The sequence below is a fragment of the Panthera leo genome, chromosome B3, assembly GCF_018350215.1.
Source record: "Panthera leo isolate Ple1 chromosome B3, P.leo_Ple1_pat1.1, whole genome shotgun sequence".
Lineage (NCBI taxonomy): Eukaryota > Metazoa > Chordata > Mammalia > Carnivora > Felidae > Panthera > Panthera leo.
The window spans coordinates 118,074,256-118,096,949 of record NC_056684.1 but is presented as its reverse complement, the minus strand read 5'-3'; the positions used below and the strand labels follow the sequence as shown (position 1 = coordinate 118,096,949).

The 22,694-nt window shown below is 38.7% G+C and overlaps 1 protein-coding gene across 9 annotated transcripts in view; it reads left to right on the top strand.

Annotated features, from left to right (window-relative positions):
* The first annotated feature begins 1,655 nt into the window (after window positions 1-1,655).
* NUMB (NUMB endocytic adaptor protein) overlaps window positions 1,656-22,694 on the top strand; it is a 201,087-nt gene continuing 180,048 nt past the window's right edge. For 8 of the 9 annotated variants that reach the window (XM_042943711.1, XM_042943715.1, XM_042943713.1 and 5 more), the window contains exon 1: window positions 1,656-1,737. The gene's annotated coding sequence lies outside the window, so the exon portion shown is untranslated. Of the gene's footprint in view, window positions 1,738-1,824; window positions 2,051-22,694 lie in introns of those variants that run through there. The other variant, XM_042943708.1, reaches the window with a different exon arrangement.

Below are 22,694 nucleotides of genomic sequence, written 5' to 3'. Positions count from 1 at the left end.
ACAGGCTTTTTATGAGTCATTGAATTGAAGGGGAGGTTATTTCTAAATTGGAAGGTGAGGATGAGGGAAGGGGGAGGAAAGTTCCGGAAAATAACTGGGAAAAGACACCTTATTGTTCTAGTTACTGGAGGAATAATTTCTGCTTAGTTTGGTGATATGTAGTTTATTCAAAGTTGACTAAAAATATAAGCTAGAAATTAGACTTTTTTTTTTTTCCTGGATAACAGTGAAGTTTTAGACTACTTGTAGCTTGCTCTGCAAAGGACAGGGAGGTGAGTAGAAGAGATATGGGACAAAGAGTTGGCTGGAAGAAGAAAGGGGCAAAGCACAAAATTTCTGAAGTCCAGATTCTCAGTCTCACAGGAAGTTCCCAACCATAAGGTAATGCTTGTGAGGGGGTGCCTCCTTGACCTGTCCCAATCCATCTCTGGTTTGTTTCATGGTCCATGGGTTTGTGTATTATAGGTAGAGTTGTGAGAAAGGTATATTTAAATCTGACTTAGAAATTTAAAGAGTAATCAGGCAAACATTTTGTTATTTAGGAGCATGAAAAGTGGGTGGAAATTAAAAAGAAAAGCAAAATCTAAGGATGGATATATTTCTAGGAGCGCAAGAGTTTTTATAGCAACACCAGATTTCTCAAAAATGCGTACTGTGACTTGTACCCAAATGAATAAAAAATGCAATCATTTATTCTCGTGCATTGTGCTAATGTGAGAAAAGAACTGCAATTCATTCAACGGTCCTAATTTAGAATGCTAGGAAAAGACAAGCTTTCAAATATCTGACACACATCTAGTAGGGCTATTTATGAACTGCTGAACATAAAAATCAAATTGGGAGAAGGGGCGGGGAGGGACGGAATTCTCATTTCCAGAGCATCACACGGGTAAACGTGGCCCATTTCGTCCAAACTTGCTCATGGCTGCTTGGTCACTTGGCAGGAGCCAGGGGTGAGTCTGGAGAACTCTCAACATGCCACTTCAGTTTATTAACGACGTTGTAACTGCAACCAAAGTGGGCTGATTTCTGCTAAATAAATGGTTGTGCTTTGCCCTTTAGCATGAAGACTTCTGGAAAGAACTTCAAGGAAATAGGGTGCATTGAGACTTCAAGAAGAGGACATTTTTATCTGTGTAAGTGCTTTTTTCCCAAGGAGTTGGAAAACACTCCTTAAACACAACCTCTGATGTTGGTATTTTGTAAGTACTACCCTCTAAACTATCAGTGATAAACTTCTCCTAATAGGGAGGGAACTGGAGAAAGGGATGAGTTTACAGAATGAACTCTACAACAAAGAGTTAACCCTTCCCCGGTAACCTCGATTGTGAACATCGGCCCCTTCCTTGCTTTTTACTGCGCAACCAAACTGTGCCCAAGTTTGAACCAACCCTGGAGCTACATCCCTTGCCAATTGACTTAACAGACATTTTCGGTAGCCTATCATAACTTCGAACCGCCCTACCATCAACCAATTACAACTAAAGCTTGGTTCAGGATGCTGTGAGTCCGGGAGGGGGCTAATACCGGGTCCAGGAAAAGGGGCGGTGAGGAAGCTATGACAGACGGCTAAGTGAAACCAATCAGAGTAGAGAGCCGCCGCCCCACTATCCAATGGAGAGGCAAGAACTATGAAACGGGGTGGGCCTGTTGTCATGGGGGAGGTGGTGGCGCTTGATGGCTACTGGCGGCCGAGGTAAAGGCAGTGGCGCTGGAGTTGGTTGGGGGCAGCGGCAGGTGAGTGCCGGTAGCGCGGGCCTGAGGTCTGGGGGCCGTCGCGGGGCGGAAACTCCAGCTCGGAGCTCCGGAGGCGGAGGCCGGAGGAAGGGGGCCTGGACTGAGGGCCGGGTCGGGCCGGGGCCAGGGCGGCGGCGGCGGCGGCGGCTGCGGCGAGTTCGCTCCGACTGGGCTGGTGGGAGAATGGCCCGGTTCCCGGCGGCGGAGTTCGCGTTGGCAACATAGGCTGGGGCCAGACCCAAGCGGTTCATGCCGGGAGGTCCCTTGGGACGTCCCGCTGCTTGGGCGCTGACCGGCGGCCGGTGTGTGAGCGGTAAGTTCCCTGAGGAGACGGGAGCGGACGGGGTCCCGGAGAGGGGGGATGACCCGGGGTGACCGGCAACAACCTGGTCCGAGGACCGGGTGACTCGGGGATACACACCCAGGACAGCTGGGGTGCGAGGGAAGAGAGCAGAGGAACCCGGGAAACCCAGGAGCGGCCCGAGCGGAGGGAGCTGGGGGGCCGGGAAACTGGGAGTGGCCCGGGTCCGAGGGAGAAGAGACACCGAGGGCGGCCGGGGTCCGGGGTGACAGTGAGCGGCCTGGGTCTGAGCGAGGGACGTCGAGGAAAGGCAGAGAGGGGGTTGGGGACTCTCCTGAGAAAGGCGGCTGTCCGAGGGTGGAGGACTCCGGGGGAGTCTAGGAGAAGCGGGTCTTAGGAGGGTGGGACCTGTGGAGACCTTGAACAGCTGGGGAGGAACAGGAGCTCCCTGCCCCCACCGCTTGTCTGGGATGGGAGACCCAAGACTGGACTGGGAGCTCCTGGGTCTGAGAATCCGCGGGGGATTCTCGCGGGTCCATGGGACCTGGAGCAGTAGTTCGGATTTGAGACCGGGGTGAGGGGGTCTACCGGGGAGTGGAAGTTCTCTCAGTTGGAGAGTAGTCACGCAAAATGACACAGGGGTGGGCGGGGAGAAATAATTTCCTTGTAGGAAGCGCGAAGTAGATAGGGCGTAGATAGGACGCAGTAGGAGAAAGTTGCTCTGGAAGAGAGTGGTGGTCTTGTGGAAACTGGCCGTAACAGCAGATATGAGAAATTAACAGTGTAGTTATTAGTAGATTCTAAGGACTTCAGACATAGAAGAAACTTCGGCTTCATAATACTAAGGTGGAAGAGAAGAGCATCCTAAAAGCAGGGTTAAGTGACTTGCATTCTAGTGGCTTAGAAAAAAATTTTTGTTTTAGGATGACACCAATGATATTAGAAAATGAGGACATTGACAGGACGGGGAATTTGAAAGGAAAAAGGGGAGGTGAGGAGTAGCTGAAACTAAGGGAGTAGGAAGGACTGGGGACTTGATCAGAAAGAGGGGAGTCATGAAAGGATAGACATACGCTGGCCAAATTTAAAATAAATTCCACCACTTAGCTTGGATCATTTAACCTCTCTGTGCAAGTTTCCTAATCTGTATGATAGTGATAATAATAGAAATGGTCCCTATTTCATAGGGTTGTTTTTTCACATGAGTTAATATTTGTAGAACTTTTAGAATAGTGACTGGCATCGAGTAAGCAGTGGGTACTTACTGACTAGATTATTAAATAGAGGATAAAGACCCGAGTTTTTTTTTTTAATGCTGTGATTCTCAAACTTTAGCTTGCACCAGAATCACCTGGAGGGCTTGGTAAAATACAGACTGCTGGCCAGAGTTTCTGATTCAGTACATCTGGGGTGGGTCCTGAGAATTTGCATTTATCTCAGGTGATGGTCAGAGGATCCCACTTTAAAAGCCACTTACTTCAATGAAAACAGTGATAATGTTTAAACTTCTTAAACTGTCTACCCTGCTAGAGACAAGTAGAGGCAGATTGCAAAAATGATCCAAATATAAGGGATATCCTCTATTAAGCCCTATGTTTCTCAAACTGTGGATTGTGATTTATTAGTAATTTATAAACTCAGTTTAGTGGGTCACCACCAGCATTGAAAATAAAATGAAATAGAACAGAATTGACTAGCATTGCATTTGGTGAAGAAAAATGTTGTTTTGGGAAAATTTTCTTGTGTGTGTACTAGGTCACAATGTAAAATCTGTTTCTTATAGTCAAAAGAGTTTGAAAAACTGTTTTGAGCCATGCAGTGCAGCAAAAGTAGCCCTTCAGTAGGGCTTTCTAGGGACTGAGTTTATTATTTATTTTTATTTTTCTGGTAATGCTGTCTCAGGTGGTCGTACATTCTATTTAATTTCTTTAGCCTCCAATTTGGTTTCTCCTATGTTTGCCTGATCACATACTGCGTTGTGCCTCTTTTTAGATATTGAGAATCTTTGGCATGAGGACTTAAGGAAATTTGAGTCAGAGAAATGAAATTGAGTGGTGTTTCACTTGTGCCCTCTTGTTTACCTTTCTTTTTATACCACGGTATGGTAACCCATTGTCTGTAAAAAACCTAAGTATGCACAGACATATTGGCAGTAAACAACTAACGCTGAAATGGACTGGTTTGAGAACAGTTCATGTATAGAAAATAAGTAAAAACCAAGTAAGACGCATTTCAAAGAAGAAAAGCAAAGGAGTGTTTCCTTTTTAAAAGAGAGTGAAAGTAATATAAGGCTTCTCATGGCCTTACACTAATACAAAACATATAAAAGCATTTATTTTTTTAAGTTTATTTTATTTTGAGAGAGAGAGATTGTACCCGTGAGCAGGGGATGGGGAGAGAGAGAATCCCAAGCAGACTCCCTGCTGTCAGTGTGGAGCCCTATGGGACCCTGGGATTGATCATGACCGGAGCTTAACTGAGCCATCCAGGAGCCCCTAATATGAAAGCATTTTTAAGGGAATCAGATATACTTGTGTATTTTAGATTTCTAGGCTTTTGAAGAGAGAAGAAAGTGATAATAATTCACAGTAAAATGCACCTGGGATAGAGGCTTAACTACAAAGCAAATAGTTTATTAAGCAGGAGCCTTTGTTTTGATGATTTTCTCCCTTGAGAATGAACTGGATGTGGTACATGTTGTAAACTTAACTTGTTTGGGGACCTAAATACAATCTACAGTACCTTTTTACAGCTATATTAAGAATATGTGTATTTTCTGTGCTGTTCTTGGTTTCCTTTTTCTTCTGTAAAAACCTAGATGGTTTATATTTAGGAAGAGATGATTATATTAATTTTTGTGGCTACAGGAACAGAGAAAGAAGTATGGAAAACTTAGAGATTCTTGCAGCTCTCTTTAAAATCTTTAAGGGATTTATGTGGCCCTTTCATTAATGTTTTATGAAATTGTGAAGAAACTCTTGGTGTAGCTTTGCATTAGGATTTTTACATAATTTTTTCTCTCAAAAATAATTATTCTCAGATTTTTATATTTCATTAAAATTTTTATTTTTGTTTGGAAGACTACAAAACATATAATCATTATACTTTTGAACTGAAAAAAATAAGCAGTCTTTTCACAAAAGAAATTTACTGATTTTTGTAACAAAGGTTCCAAGGATGAAAGCTTTTGAATTCCTTGCATTGCATTAAACGGAGGATCCCTGCCACCACAGTGGTTGTTCTTTAAGTCATTGTGCAGTTGGTGGACACATTTGTATAGATCATTCAATTCTTTGCTAATTGATGGAGGAGTGTAAAACCTTAATAATTGAATGTGGGGGAAAAATATAAAAGTTCACTGTTCGTTAATTGTGAACATTGACCAATTTGATTACTTGCTTTTTAATAAATGGACTTTATTCAGTTGACTTATTATTCATCCATAATCTAATCACACTTACCTATGAATAGCTCTGATTGCTCAACTCATTTTATAGTGAGATTTAGTAATCTGTAGTTGAATGAATGGTGGTTTCTAAGTCCCAAAGAAACTGTGTTCCTGACTACAATTTGGTGAGACTTAATTTCACATATCAAAGAAAATTCAAGTAAATGACTTAGAAAAGAAGTTCAGTTAACACTAGTTAATTAAGTTTATTTTCTATATCAGTAGCATTTTATCCTCTTTTATAAATAGCTTCTGGTCTGCTCTCTCTGCTGCTGGCTTTCAACTACCCATATAATAAACCTTGATGGAAATGTTGGTGCCTGAGAATTTAGTAGTGTAAAGGTACAGAAACCTATGTCTGGTTTTCAGTTTGCTGAGAGAATTACTTTTATCAGAAAAGATCCCTTGGGAAAGTTATCACCTTAAAAAAAAAGGTGTTTTTTTTTGTTTTTTTTTTTTTTTTAAGTTTATTATTTTTTTGAGAGAGAGGGAGAGCCAGCAGGGGAAGGGCAGAGAGAGAGAGGAAGACAGAATCCCAAGCAGTCTCCACACTGTCAGCCCAGAGCCCAGTGCGTGGCTCTAACTAACACACTGTGAGATGATGACCTGAGCCGAAAACCATGAGTTGGACACTTAACCGACTGAGCCACCCAGGCGCCCCTTGTTTATTTAGTAGAGTACTTGAAAACCTGCATTTTATTTTTAGCTTGCCAAAACATATCTATTATGTTTGATAGATTGTGATTTCCACAGAATGACTCTTGAATTCTGAATTCCAGTTTCTGAATTCTGATACATGTTTCCTTGATAGGGCTAGGGAGAAAGGAAATAATTGTACTCCTTAAATATTAAAAAATAAACTTGCTATCTAATTTTTTTTATCTTGACATGATGATAAATTATTTGCCAAGAAAATTTGTTTCAGTAATATAACCTATTGGGATTTTCATTATTAAAGTTACAAGTACTGTATAAAACCTTAGGATGTTTGTTCAGATCTGAGCCACAGGTTCTGATAAATAGGATGTCCTCATGATACTGCTTATATATTTTTGAGAATATAAAATACACACTTGGAAATCTTAGAGCAAAAGGAGGATTGAAACTAAGGGAGAACGAGGAGAACACTGACATGTGTTTAAGGAGGAGTCTGGAGGATCTGTAGGAAGTATGTCTAGAGTAGTGAGCCCCTCTTGGCAGTTTTCCTAGAGTGACATATGTAAAGGAGGATGAGCCTATTTGCAGCATTCTCCCATGGACATATTTTTTGTACTGTGCAGTTTCCACTGCCTGCTATAACTCTTCCTTTGTTATCTTCCACTCAGGAAAGCAGGTCAGAATGCAAGTGAATAGACTGAGAATTGCTAGTCCTAGAGGATGGGAGCCTGGGCAGTACCATGTGGATTTAGAAGGCTGGACACTTGTCTCTGCTTCTGCAACTCTTGGGAATAGGTCCCTAGCAGTCGTAACTAGGGCAAGTCATACCATTTGTCTTTCTCTGGTGGAGTCTGGGATTAAGCAGTAGGAAGAGACCCCCACCCATCTTAAATGGGCTAACCAAGGAGCTAGTGTGTTAATAATTAATGTTCAGTGACTTCCCCTTCTCTCACCACCAAATCTTTATTTCTCCTCACTTGCTTGTTGATTCCTTACATTCTTCTAATCAGGTTCAAAGTCTTGAGTTCTCTGATTAGATAGCAAAATCTTAATTGTGGTAACTTGTTATACTAAGGTGCATAGAGTTAATTAGGAAAATGATTGTTATCAGATTTTCTTTGAGTTATTTAGGGAGCAAGAGGGATTGAAAGCTGTAGAACACTATTTGGCTCCTGAATAAAGGGAAAGTCAGGGAAGCTAGCAACACTGAGAAAAGCAAAATTTGTAACTTACTTAAGATTGACCTTGGCTATCTTTGACCTTAGAGAAGTAAAAGTTAGTGATGCTTTGTCCTGGTCAATCGTGTACAAGTATACCTTCGGTGCTTTTTAGTTGTGTCATGTTGTGCTGCTTTGCATGATTTATGAAGGTTTATTTAAATATTTTTAATATAACCAACTTTGTTATAAGGAATTTTTGCTCCCAGTATTCTTTAATCAATATAATTTTTTTTTCAAAGAATCTTACAGAACCATAGAATACCCTGATGATGACAGAAGGATATTTGTAACTACTATATTATTAAATTAAAAAAGGCATTGTGTTCTGAGGAAGCATGGTAGAATGGACACAATCCAGGTTTTAGAATTATATGACCATGTTTTTGATTCCTGGCTCTATTATTTACTGATTTGTCATTTTATTGAACCTCCCTTAGCCTCGGTTTTGTCATCCATAAAATGGAGCTTATAATAGCTTCTTTACCAGCCTGATAATGAGAATTAAATGAAAATCATTTTGTTTAGTGCCTTGCCAATAGTGGGCAGTCAACACATGGTGATGTTAATTATTAATAATTATAACAGTACTAAGCCTATTGTTGACTTCTCTGTTTAGAAGGGCTAATATTCCAAATAGTGTGAGTATAAACAATTTGGCAGTTAGGAAAACCAGAATTTACTTAAAATTTTTACATGTACTTTAAACATTTACCATCTTAGTTTGTTTATGTGGTTGGTTTAGTTTGGTAGATTAGACTAAAACATGGGCAAATGAGGCTCATATTTTACTGTGTGGTCATGGGCTCTAGCATATTACCTGATCCTCTTCCAAATATGTATTGTTGTATGAATTTTTGTATGCTTTTGTTAGCAGTGGGAACCCTTAACCCTACTTCAAGAAAAACTATTAAACATTATAGATTGAATGGTTCTAAGTTAGTTTTAAATGCCAGTTAGAAGGAATTAGTTATCCTCCCCTACAGTTAATACAGTCTTCTTTACTATTTAAGTAGCTTCCTTTGTTAAGGATTTGGTCAAAGGTGAAAGAAAAATCTGTATCTGTAGAAAGCTGTTAAAAGCTATATTTCTTAAATTACCTCTGATGAAAGCAGGTGTGTAATTTCTATAACATTCATGATGTAATGGACTTTGCCTTAAGTTTAATTAGTGCACATAATTTTTTAAAATTTTATTAAAAATTTTTTTAATGTTTATTCATTTTTGAGAGACGGAATATGAGTGGGGGAGAGGCAGAGAGAGAGGGAGACACAGAATCTGAAGCAGGCTCCAAGATCTGAGCTGTCAACACAGAGCCCTATGCGGAGCTCAGACTCACTAATGGTGAGATCATGACCTGAGCCGAAGTCAGACGCTTAACCAACTGAGCCACCCAGGCACTCCAGTTGTCTTATTTTTAGTCCCATCTGTGGAATAACTTGAATCTTTCTTTTAATTCAACTATATTTTTTGCCTTTAAGTCACAGTAAATTCTTAATTACTTCCACCCAGATTGGCAGTGTGATAACTAATCCCTAAATTCTTTTGGGTTATGAAGTATAGCTATGGAACCTATTAGACACATTTTTCATTAGACTTGACTTGTATTTTATTGAAGCTAATATTTAAGTATTGGGTCTCCCTGGCATTGAATATCGTTATTAGCAGTTCTCAATTTGTTACCTGCAACTCTTTGAGTTGGAGTGGATGTTTTCTACAGTTAATCCATTTTCTCATCAAATATTATCATAGACAAAAGTAATAAGTTCTAAAAATATATGTATAACTAAAACATATATATATATTTAGAACTTATTACTTTCATACATATATACATATTACATGTATTATACATTTATACATAGACATCATATGTATAAATGTTGAGATGAACTAAATTTTTTATTTTGAAGGCTAGACTGAATTCATAGTAGTTTTGGTTGACTATTTGCTCTGTCGGTGGATGTTGAATATATTCAGCTATTATCATATAGAGATCAGTTACTATTTTAACTTTTAACAGGTTCATCCTTAAAAGCTCTCAGCCTACTTTTTCTACCTTTTACTTACCCAAATGTGCCATTTGAGAAACCCTAGTATACTTCTGTTACCCCTAACATGGCAAATACATTCTTTTTTTTGTCTTTTTTTTTTTTTTGGACAGATATATTCAGACATAATCGACTACAAGGAAATTGCACATGTTTATACAGTTTGATGAGTTTTTACCTATTTATCCACCACAATCAAGATAAGGAACATTTGGGGCGCCTGGGTGGCTCAGTCAGTTAAGTGTCTGACGTTTGGGTTCTGCTCAGGTCATGATCTCATGGTTCGTGCGTTTGAGCCCTGCATTGGGCTCTGTGCTGAGTGTGGAGCCTGCTTGGGATTCTTTCTCTTTTTCTGCCCCTTCCCTGCTTGTGTGTGCACACTCTCTCTCTCTCAAAATAAGTTAAAAAAAAAAAAAAAAGATAAGGACAATACTTAACCACTCTAAAAGTTTCCTTGTGCCTCTTTGTAATCTATCTCTCCTTTTCTACCCACAGAGGTAACCACTAATCTGCTGTCATCATAGATTAGCTTTCATTTTCTAGAATTTTATGCAAAGAGAATTGTATGGTGTGTGCTTTTTTGATAGGTCTGGCTTCTTTCACTCTACCTAATTTATTTGAGATTTATCCATGTTATTTTGTGCATCAAGAATTTATTCCTTTTTATTGCTGAGTAGTATTCCAATATATGGTTATATCACAGTTTAAAAAATCTATTCTCTTGTGATACTGAATTGTTTCCAGTTTTGTCTTCAAATAATGCTGCTGTGAACATTCCTGTATAAGTTTTTGTATGAACGTGTGTTTTCATTTTTCTTTGATAATATATCTAGTAGTAGAATTGCTGGGTTATATGGTAACTCAGTTTTCTAAAGTAGCTGTACCATTTTATATTTTTGCTGGCAGTGGGAAATGAATATTTCAGTTTCTTCATATCCTCACCAACACTTTTTTTACTTCTGTTTTTTATTATAGCCATCCTAGTAGATGTGAAGTGATAACTCACTGTGGTATTGTTTTCGATTTCCCTGATGGCTAATGATGAGAATTTTTTCATGGGTTTATTAGATATTTGTTTATCTATGGAGAAATGTTTTTTAGGATCCCTTGACCATTTAAAAAATGGGGTTATTTGCCTTTTATTATTGAGTTTGAGTTGTAAAAAAATATACATTCTGGGTATAAGTCCTTATTAGATACGTGATTTGCAAATCTTTTCTTTTTTGGGGGGAAGGTTGTTGTTGTTTTGTAACCTCTACACCCAACGTGGGGCTCTGACTCATGACCCCGAGATGAAGAGTTGCATGCCCTTCTGACTGAGCCAGCCAGGCACTCCTGTTACAAAAGTTTAATAAAATATTCTGTCTTGTTATTCATTCTTCCAAGTAGTAGTTTGTTGGCCTTTTGGTCTGCTGTGGCAGTTGGGGTCATGGTGCTGAGGGAAGCAGTTTAGAGTTGCAAGAATGGGTTATAAATGAACCCACTGATTTAAATATATGGTTGTATGATTTCATTGTTTTGCTACTTTATTTTTTTTAATGTTTATTTATTTTTGAGAGACAAAGAAGAGGACATGAGCAGGGGAGAGGCAGAGAGAGAGGGAGACACAGAACCCGAAGCAGGCTCCAGGCTCTGACCTGTCAGCACAGACCCTGACATGGGGCCCGAACTCACGAACCACAAGACCATGACCTGATTCAAGTCGGACACTCAACCGACTGAGCCATCCAGTCGCCCCCATCCTTATGTTACTTTATACTTGAACATTAAATGAAGTTCAGGTATCATTTTTCTGCTTACAGGGCAACCTTGTGTCTGTAGTTCTAGGCAAGCTTCCCTGCTGGACTTTTAATGGAAATTAGGGTCACATTTTTTAAACATGTTACTTAAAGGAACAATAGTTTCTATTATACCCCTTCTTTTTTCCCTGACTCTCTCCCTGCCTTTCCCCTCTTTGACTCACCTACCCTAGTATCTTTTTATCTAAAGAAGACACTTCTTTTGGATTAAACATATAGCCTTTTTCTGAGGGATGATCAAATACTAAGGCCTTATTCTTTATGGAAATTCAAGGAAATGTTCTATAGTGATGTTTAAAAACATAGAGAAAAATTATAAGGATTTTAATTAGCCGAGGTAAATTCACAATCAAGAATTAACATCATTAATATCAAAGTTTTTTTTAATATCAAAGTTTTCTATGTAATCCTAGTTGAAAGTGAGAAATAGCATGCTATTTTCCTTTTCATTTAAAGTATAGTAAAAATATAGTTCTTTTACAACTTGTGCGATTTACTTATAGCCTTTTGAGATACACTGATTCTTTTTTTTTGAGAGAGAGAGCGAGCAGGGAGAGGGGAGAGAGTGAGGAAAAGAGAATCCCAACCAGGCTCCGTACTGTCAGCACACAGCCCAATGCAGGGGCTCAAACCCAGGAACCTCCAGACAATGACCTGAGCCGAAATCAAGAGTCGGACGCTTAGCCGACCAACCCACCCAGGTTCCCTGAGATAAACCGATTCTTTGTTTTAAGAACATTTAACTCTAAATTGAGCTCTTTTTTTCTGTGTTTTAATATGCATTAATTGTTTTCTTTTTGGAGATCTTAAAAGCAAAGTATAGTATACATCTTTTACATGGTATTTGAATTTTATGTGTTTCCTCTCTGTAGAGTTCTGAGGGCAGTACTTTGCCAAGTAAGAACTAATGTCCTGGGAAATTAGGTTGCTGGCTTGACTTCTTACTGTACTTTTCTCATCTTTTTCATTGCTTTGTAAAAGAGCTGGGCTTACTTCTGTGGAAAATAACTAAATCACCTAATTATTTTCCTTAGCTCAAATTAAACATGATTGGTATACATTTGCATCATATTGAATTCTGTAACTTTTTCTTGTTATAGACTTGTTTAACATACCTTGAAGGTCTTTGACTTCATTTGATAAGTTGGCTATTTGTATAGCCAAGTAATACTAATGGTGTGTTCCTTCAATGAATGTTCTTATTCTTTAGGTCTTTTCCCCCACCTCTAGTGGACCTAATCAGTGTAGGATATCACTTGTGCAAGAAAGCCCAGATACTTGTGAAATATAATCAAAGTCTCTATGATATTGACCCTTCATTATTTTTTTAAATATTAACATTTATTATCTCTGTGTTTACCTTATGCAAGTTTTTACTATATACATAATTTTGGAACTTGCTTATTCTATTCTACTCTATATACAGAGAGAGTGTGTGCTTGAGTGGGGGTAAGGGGCAGAGGGAGGGAGGGAGGGAGGGAGAGAGAGAGAGAGAGAAAATCTTATGCAAGGTCTACACTCATCACAGAGCCCTATACAGGGCTTGATCCCATGACCCTGGGATCATGACCTAAGGCAGAAATCAAGAGTCAAATGCTCAACCCACTGAGCCATCCAGGAGCCCTTGGAACCTGCTTTTTTTTAACATGCATTTTAATATCATTACAGTTATTTGAAAACAGTTTCAAACTGCTGAAGAAAATTCTATTAAAGGATATATCATCATTTATACAACGAGTTTCCATAGTTTTCACATTCAGATTGCTTATTGCCAATTATTATAAACAAATCTGGGGCACCTGGTGGCTCAGTCAGTTAGGTGTCTGACTTTGGCTCAGGTCATGATCTCATGGCACATGAGTTCGAGCCCTGTGTTGGGCTCTGTGCTGACAGCTTAGAGCCTGGAGCCTCCTTCAGATTCTGTGTCTCTCTCTCTCTTTCTGCATCCCACCCCCACTCACGCTCCATGTCTCTCTCTCTCTCTCTCTCTCTCAAAAATAAACATTAAAAAAAATTATAAACAAATCTTCATTTATATTGCTAAACATATAATCTTTATCCACATTTCTATATTGTTAAGATAGATTCCCATAAGTAGAATTATCAAGTTCAGGTTTACATTTCTAAGGGTTCTCAAGAGAGCAAAACATTGCATAATTTCTTTCTAGAAAGGTTGTACAAATTTACATTCCCATTAGCAATGTATGAGCTTGAGATATATATCTTTGCCAGCAGTGTTATCATTTAAAAATATTTGCTAATTTGATAGGGAGAAAAGAGTAACTAGTCTCTGAAATTCATATTTTATCACTAGTGGAATATTTTAAATATGATCATTAACCTTTAAGTATTTCCTTCAAGTGAAGTTATGTTTCTGTTCTTTGTCTTTTTTTTTCTCCTTTTGAGTGATCTCTAATTTTTTTTTAATATTTATTTATTTTTGAGAGAGAGAAGGTACGTGTGCACTCATGAGCTGGGGAGGGGCAAAGAGAGAGGGAGAGATTGAATCCCAAGCAGGCTCTGTGCTGTCAGCACAGAGCCTGATGTGGGGCTCGAACCTGTGAACCATGAAATTGTGACCTGAGCCAAAATCAAGAGTTGGATGCTTAGCCAAGTGAGCCACCCAGGCGCCCCACATGGTCTCTAATTTTTATGTGGAATCTAGGGATGGATAATATTCAAAGTTGTGATTTAACTTATGTAAATGATCAGCAAAAGTGGTTTAATGTCCTTTTCAATTTTGTTTTGCCCTCCTTCCTTGCAACTGCTTTCTGATTTTGTCTGTTCTTGAATTTCATATAAATGGAATAATACTATGTATATTCTTTTTATCTGGCTTCTTTTGCTTAACATACTTTTGATATTAATTTTGTTTTATATTGTTTTATTAAGGAAATGGAAAGTTACAGCAATAGTATTTAAAATGCCTTTTAAATACAATGCCATTTAAGCAATGGCTAAACCATGGTTTGAGTATTCAGTTTATCTCAAGTACAAGTTGTATCTCCCTAAGACACTGTTTCCATCAAAGTAGCCATTTTAAGCCAGCCATCTTTTTATACATGGATAATTTCTGGAGGGAGCATTTAGGATGAACATGCACCAAGAATGCATAAGAAAAGAAAATATATGTATACATACCTTTAAGAGTATCACTTAATAAAAGTAGTATCACTTAATAAGACCCTGGGGTTTATTTGGCTCTTAAAAGCACCAAGTTAAAAATTTTCAAAAGTTTATATTATGGCACAAAACCTCAAGTGAGTTACTAAACAAAAAATAAGATTATTTTCAGAATAAAAATTATTTTCAACTAGGGATAAAAATGCATTTTAAAATGAGACAGAATTTGAAGAAAATAAGACATCCTCATTGAATAATAAATTCATATCATTATTTTAAACAACAGATAATTTCCTAGGTCGTACAGTATTCCATTTTATGAATATCACACTTTGTTTTTCCATTCTTCTGTTGATAGACATTTGCGTTATTTCCAGTTCTGCCTGCTTTGAATAAGGCTGCTATAAACATTCTTGTACACGTCTTTTTGGGAACATATGTTTCATTTCTCTTGGTTGAATACTTAAGAGGGGAATTGTTAGGTCACAGGGTACATGTATGTTTTTAAGAAATTGTTGGGGGTGCCTGGGTGGCTTAGTTGGTTAAGTGCGTGACTTGGTTTTGACTTGGTTTCGGCTCAGGTCATGATCTCACGGTTTGTAAAGTTGAGCCCCACTTCAGGCTCTGCGCCGAGAGCGCGGAACCTTTTGGGATCTTCTCTCTCCCTCTTTCTGCCCCTCCCCTGCTTGCTTGCTCGCTCGTGCTCTCTCTCTCAAAATAAATAAACTTAACCATTTGGCAAATTCTTTTTTTTTTTTTTTTTTTAATCTACTAGCAGTGTATGAATCCAGTTGCTGCCAATCTTTGGTTGTTAATTTCTTTGATTTTTTAGCCATTCTCGTGGGTACAAAGTGATGTGTTAGAATGGTTTTAATTTGCATTTTCCAGATGAATAAAGATGTTGAACTCTTTTTTTTTTTTTTAAATCTTTACAAAGCAAATTTGCAGATTAATATCAAATATCTTAATAAAAAGTTCAGGATGTTTTATTACTACATATGGATCTAGACTTATTAATCTGATTTGTAAGATCAGAGCTTAATTTGTAATTAAAAGTAAAATGAAGGGGTGCCTGGGTGGCTCAGTCAGTTGAGCGTCTGACTTTGGCTCAGGTCAAGATCTCATGGTTTGTGGGTTTGAGCCCTGCATCAGGCTCTGTGTCGACAGACAGCTCAGAGCCTGGAGCCTGCTTTGGATTCATGTCTCCCTCTCTTTCTGCCCTCCCCCGCTCACACTCTTTCTGTGTCTCTGTCTCTCAAAAATAAACAAACATTAAAAAAAAATTTTTTTTAAAGTAAAATGAGAAGGATTTATTTCAAGCGTATGATTTTTCACAAGTTGTATATTGTAGTGATAATTCATACAGATTTATTGGAGTTAAGAAAAAATTGGCTGTTTATTATTTGTGAGAATTTTGTTTGATAGTAAATGATTCAAAAGGAAGACTTGAGGCTGTGTTTTGTAGAGCTTATTTTGAATTTAGTACATTGAATCGCTGATTCAGGAACATTAAAATTGCATAATCTGGCTAGGAAACTAGTCTGTATTTGAGCCACATGTGAGAACTGATATCTAGTAATGGGATCAGGTAGTAATAATACTAGCAGCAGCTAATGCTGTATTCTAGACATTGTTCTAAGTGCTCTACATGCACTAATTTAATTCTTGCAATAACTCCTATGAGGTAGGTGTTATTATCCTGTTTTCTTGTTGAGGAATCTGAGGCACAGAGGTTACACAATTTGCCCAAAATCAGAGCAAATGGTAGACTCAGACATAGATAATCTGGCTCCAGAGGTCATATTCTTACCCTTCAGTGCTTAAGTGATTAAATGCAGTCAATTTTTAGTTTTTTATAGAGCACTGTCCTTGTGTGGCAGTGGTGGTCATTGTTTAAATTGGGATTTCTTTTCTTTTTTATGTTTATTTATTTATTTTCAGAGAGAGAGAATCCCAAGCAAGGATTCTCAGCGCGGAGCCCCACATGGGGCTTGATGTCACAAACCATGAGATCATGACCTGAGCCGAAAAACCAAGAGTCAGACGCTTAAGTGACTGAGCCACCCAGGTGCCCCAAATTGGGATTTCAAAGTTTGCAAATAGGTTCTCTGCAAGTCTCTCTCACTTCACTCTTAATACTCCTGTCATATATCCCAGGGTGGGGGTGATTTATGGAAGGAAAGTTTTATCTGAATTAACAGATGGTGAACAACTCTAGTAACCTGAGATTGAGTGCTTTCCTAGAGAAGATGTCATTTCTGTTTGTACCTTAATTGAGCCTTGGAATTGGAGCAACTACTTTCAGACAGTCTTGAGCAGTGTTTGTTTAACTGGTCTTTGTAAAAATCTCTAAATGTAAATGTTTAACATCCTCTGGAAACAAACTGAGTGAGATATGAGGTTGATGGAATTTGTGACTGAAAAATATTGGGCCTAATAACAGCACTCCCTAAACACTTGATATTTATAGATATTTATAACGTGCTGACCCAAGAATCAGTTTTTAAAGCTCTTTTCTTCCTGGGGCGCCTGGGTGGCTCAATTGGTTAAGTGTCCGACTTCAGCTGAGGTTATGATCTCATGGTTTCACAAGTTCAAGCCCTGTGTCTGGCTCTCTGCTGACAGCTCAAAGCCTGGAGACTGTTTCAGATTCTGTGTCTCCTACTCTTTCTACCCCTCCCCCACTCTCACTCTCTGTCTCTCCAAAAAATAAAAACATTAACAAAATTGAAGTTATTTTCTTCCTGAATCTCTCGCATGTTGGATTTAGATTAAGATTAATCTTTTAGAGTAGGGCTAGGTTTTTTTAAAAGTTTATTTTATTTATTTATTTTGAGGGGGTAGGGAGGGCAGAGACAGAGGGAAAGGATCCAAAGCAGGCCCTGCATTGCCAGCACAGAGCCCGATGTGAGCCTTGAACCCACAAACCGTGAGATCATGACATGAGCCGAAATCAAGACTTGGATGCTTAACCGACTGAACCACCCAGGCACCCCCTAGATTTTTTTTTTAAGATTTTATTTTTAAGTAAGTAATCTCTATACCGAATGTGGGACTTGAACTCATAACTCCAAGAGCAAGAGTTGCACACTCCACTGACTGAGCCAGCCATGTGCCCTGTAGATTTTTGAATTTCTTTGAAAGAAGGTTAAGGAAGGAAATGAAAGTATGTATTGGCTTTTTATGTTGCCACACCTTTTGTATCTTTCTCCACTTCTGATTTGACGTTGTTGATATCATGGGTAACTTAAAGAAATTGGAGTAGATGGGAAGCATTTTGTGTGTATTGAATGAAAGGATGTAAACTCTTCAATAAAGAAATCATGAGATAGGGGTTTAATTCCTGTGTGGCCACGCTATGATTTGCCTAAATGTTTTAATTTCTCTGGGTCTTTGTTTTTCTTTTATGAAGTGATGGTATTGGATTTAATGATCTTTAAAGTTTTTTTTAATGCTGAAGTATTCAAATTATTCTGAAATTATAATGAATAATATATGAATATAATTAAGTTTTTTAAACAGAAAATAAGTGCCAATGCTGTTTATAGAGTAGCAACCATTTGTCACCAATCTTCATTAAGGATTGTAAGTCATATATCATATTTCTATTTACACGTGGGCCTTTTTTATGCTCTGTTTGCCTATCTCAGAGCTGGTATTATACTGTCTTTATTTACTGTAGCTTTGTAATAAATTTAGGTGTCTGGTATGGTGAGTCAGCCTCATATTCCCATGTTGTTGTTCTTTAAAATTATCTTGATTATTCTTCTAAATCTCTCTTAACCTTTAAAATTCTATGATTTTTGTGTATACTGTTTAGACTCCCTGGGTATTTTATCAGTAATCTGTACATTCCTATTGAATGAATATAGTGAACAACAGCCAGTTACTATCTAAAGGCTTATAAACAACAGTGTTACAACTTAATATCAGTAAATTATGACTTTTGAGAATATTGCTAAAAAACTTGCCTTTTTCTTTCAGACGTTTTTAATTAAATTATTCTCAAATTTGGTCTGGGTGTAATATTAAGTATCTTGAGTGGGTGCAATATTAAATATCTTGGGTGGGTGTGATATTAAATATCTTGAGTGGTCATACTCCCCTACCCCCTGCCTGCCACCTCTTTCCATATTCCTTTTGGATTAAAGTTTTGGAAGGAGTAAGTAAGATTTTTGAAAAATTGTTATTTAAAGTCTTTTGTTTTTAATTTTTTAAGTGTTTTTATTTTTGAGAGAGAGAGACAGCACATGAGTGGGGGAGGGGCAGAGAGAGAGAGGGAGACACAGAATCCAAAGCAGGTTCCAGTCTCTGAGCTGTCAGCTCAGAACCCAGTGTGGAGCTTGAACTCGTGAACCATGAGATCATGACCTGAGCTGAAGTCAGTCACTTAACTGACTGAGCCACCCAGGTGCCCCCAAAAATTGCTTAGACAGTTTAAAACCACCTTAAAAGTCATGTTAGGGGCGCCTGGGTGGCTCTGTCGGTTAAGTGGCCGACTTCGGCTCAGGTCACGATCTCACGGTCCGTGAGTTTGAGCCCCGCGTCGGGCTCTGTGCTGACAGCTCAGAGCCTGGAGCCTGCTTCCGATTCTGTGTCTCCCTCTCTCTCTGTTCCTCCCCTGTTCATGCTCTGTCTCTCTCTGTCTCAAAAATAAATAAACGTTAAAAAAAAGAAAAAAGTCATGTTAAATTCCATGTGAAATTGATGAAACATTCTTTCAATGAGCATGATCATTTTTACTTTAAAACTAGTTGTGTATATGAGCTCCATCATTTGAAATTTAGATCTGGAAAGGACCTTAGTTTTCATTTACTTGAAAATACTTTATATTGGGGCACCTGGGTGGCTCGGTAGGTTGAGTGTAGGACTTTGGCTCAGGTCACCATCTCATGATTCCTGAGTTCGAGCCTTGCATCCAGCTTACTGCTGTCAGCATGGAGCCCACTTAGGATTCTCTGTCCCCCTTTTGTGGCACTCGCCCCCACTTGTGCTCTGTCCCTCAAAAATAAATAAACCTTGGGGCATCTGGGTGGCTCATTCGGTTAAGTATCCAATTCTTAGTTTTGGCTCAGGTGATGATCTCATGGTTTATGAGTTTGAGCCCTGCATCAGGCTCTCTGCTGTCAGTGTGGAGCCTGCTTTGGATCCTGTCTCCCTCTCACTCTGCCCTCCCCTGCTCACTCTCTCTCCCTCTCTCTCGAAAATAAATAAGCATTAAAAAAAAAAATAAACCTTTAAAAAGAAAAGAAAATACCTTATATTTTCATTTTATAGTGGTTGAGGTTGAATTCTGTAGCACACTCACTGAAAATTTTCTGTTCCCTAACTAACATCATTGAATATTTCATTGGGATTCTACAGTTTCTCTATGCTGTAGCTGTTTTGATCTTTTTAGCCTCCTCTTCCTGTGTGTCCTTCACTTTTTGCCCTTTTTGTCTTTTTATTAAGGCTGTTTGCTCTGCTTCGAATGAATGCTTTTTTTCCTGTTATCCTTCTAAGCCATAATAGAACCGTCTTCTTATGTGAGGGCTTTCTTATTCATCACTTTTTCTACATTTTATCTCTTTTTCTTTTGATCCCATACCACTTTGTAGCAAAATTATATGGCATAGTATCTGCTTTGCATTTACTTATTTATTTATTTTTCTGCTTTGCATTTATAGTTAAATATACATTTTTCTCCTTAAGTAGATAAATGTACATACTGGGAACAGGATCTTTGTCACTTTGACTTATTCTTTGTCACTCCCACAGTTGCCTATCATAGTTCTTTGCATGTAGTGGATCCTCAGTGGTGTTGGACTTGAGTTAACTTAGTCACCTCTGCCCCCATGAAATGTATAATGTAGTGGAAGGGGATATACAATAAGAAGATAAATAAGTACACAGGAAAATTGCCATTTTAGAATATGCAATGAAAATAATAGTATGCTGTGATGGGAGAATAAAGGGGGAACTAGTTTTGATCTTGTTGGAGAAGGCCACACTTAGGGTTGACATTTGAATTGCTATGAAGAATTAAAAGGAGCCATCATGCACAGAGCTAGAGGTATTCTGTGCATGTGAGAAGACTAAAGTGGGAAAGAGTTTGAATTTTTGAGGAACTGAAGTAAGGCTGGAACCTCCTGAGTGTGAGGAAAAGTAGCTTTTAAGATGTGGTTAGATAGGTATAAAGAGGTCAGATCATGAAGTGCCTTGTAGGTTGCTGTAGAGGATTTGGATTTTGTTCTAAAGGTAATGGGATACTGTTGAAGGACGGTAAGCAGAGGATAAGATAAATATGATCTACATTTTGAAAACATAAATGGCTGTTACCTGGTAATTGGATTGTAGGGAAGCAAAAAAGAAAGCAGGAAGAGCAATTTAGGAGGGTGTTGGAAGTAGAGACAGGAGTGGATGGATTCAAGATACATTTTAGCTGTAGAGTTTTCAAGACTTACTGATGGATTAGATGTGAAGGAGAAAAAGAAATCAAAGGAATAAAAGCTTATTCCCAAATTTCTGGCTTGGCGTTTATTGAGATATAGGTGGAGTGGGAAAACATTTAAAAAAATCTTTTTTAATGTTTATTTTTTATTTATATTAGAGAGACAGAGTGCAAGCAGGGGAGGGACAGAGAGATGGAGACAGAATCTGAAGCAGGCTCCAGGCTCCAAGCTGCAAGCTGTCAGTACAGAGCCTGATGCAGGGCTTGAACCCACGAGCAGTGAGATCATGACCTGAGCCGGAGTTGGATGCTTAACTGACTGAGCCACCCAGGCACCCCGAACATTTTTTTTTTTTTAAATTTTTTTTAATGTTTACCCATCCCTGACAGAGAGACAGAGCATGAGCAGGGGAGGGGCAGAGAGAGAGGGAGACACAGAATCTGAAACAGTCTCCAGGCTCTGAGCTGTCAGCACAGAGCCCGACGTGGGGCTCGAACTCACACTCACAGACTGCGAGATCATGACCTGAGCTGAAGTCGGATGCTTAACCGACTGAGCCACCCAGGCGCCCCCCGAACATTTTTTTAAGAGGATGAGAATGATTGTTTTGGATCTGTGAATTTCCAAGTGACATCTGAAATGATAATGTTGGGATATGGGCGGCTGGAGCTTAAGGAAAGGTGCTGTTGGGAATTGTCATTATATAGATGGGATTGAGAGGCATGAGGAAAAGGTAAGCTCAGCTGTCTGGTAATGAGCTCAGAGCAACTGATGATGCCATCTGATGGCAGGGGGAGGAGGGAGTTTATATGCCATCTGATGAAGGGGGAGGAGGGAGTTTATATGGGGAAAAACTAGGATTTGTCATGTCATGGAAGCCAAGAGAGGAGAGAGGAACCATGCCAATTTGATATATCAAAATGGAAATTATTGACAATCTTGTGTTGGTCATCTCTGTATGTCTCTCCAGATCTGTTTTTGCCCTTTTCTTCTCTGCTTTGTGCTTCAGAAGGCTGACCTCCATGGTTTATATCATCTAGGCTTCTTTGCCTTCTAGCTTCATGTTGTGTTCCGCCAGTGGAGGTACAATTGACAGGAGATTGGACAGTGGAAGGAAAAAGAGATTAGGGTTTTTATTCCTTTTCCTCTTCCCTATGTGGCTGCAGTTTAGGCAAAAACTGCATACCTCCACCTGTGGCTGCTTAGCTGCAAAGTACCTTTTCCACTGCCATAGCCTTTTCTGGTTCCAGTAACTTAAGGTTACAGAGAGGTGAGAACTTGTACCCCTGTACCTTCTAGGTGTTTAGAGAAGGTAATAGCTTCTTAATTGCTCTCTAAATAGTCTGTCCATTAAGCTCTCTTCATTTATTCCTTTAAGTTAAGGAATAACTTAAGTATCCCTTAAGTAAAGGAATAATATTCCTTTAAGTTAAGGAACTGTTCTTAAACAGTTAATTCCTTAACTGTTTAAGAGGCAGTTTCAATGAACTTGTGAAGGTAGATCAGTTTGGAGCAGGTTGAATAGTGAATGAAAGGTTAGGAATTAGAGGCTGTGAGAGCTGATACTTTTCTGAGAAATGTGACTATAAATGTCAACTGAGGAATGGGGGAGGAGGTGGGGCATAGCTGTATAGGGAATGATGGGGTACTCGTAAAAAAAACCCTGTAACTATGGGAGGTAATGGTACATGTTTACATGGTAATGAGAATGATCTTGTAGAGGAGGAACAATTGATGATACCAGAGTGAATTATGAAAGGAAGGAAATCTTTAAGTGAAAGATACTACAAAGAGCAAACTTAAGTGGCCATTTAATAGTAACCAGAGATGCTTACTCATTTTAAAGTAGGGGAAAAGAAGATGACTGGTTCAGTTTGGGGGGGGGGGTATGTTATCTATTTGGTTGTGGAAAAATAGGGAGCTTTCATCT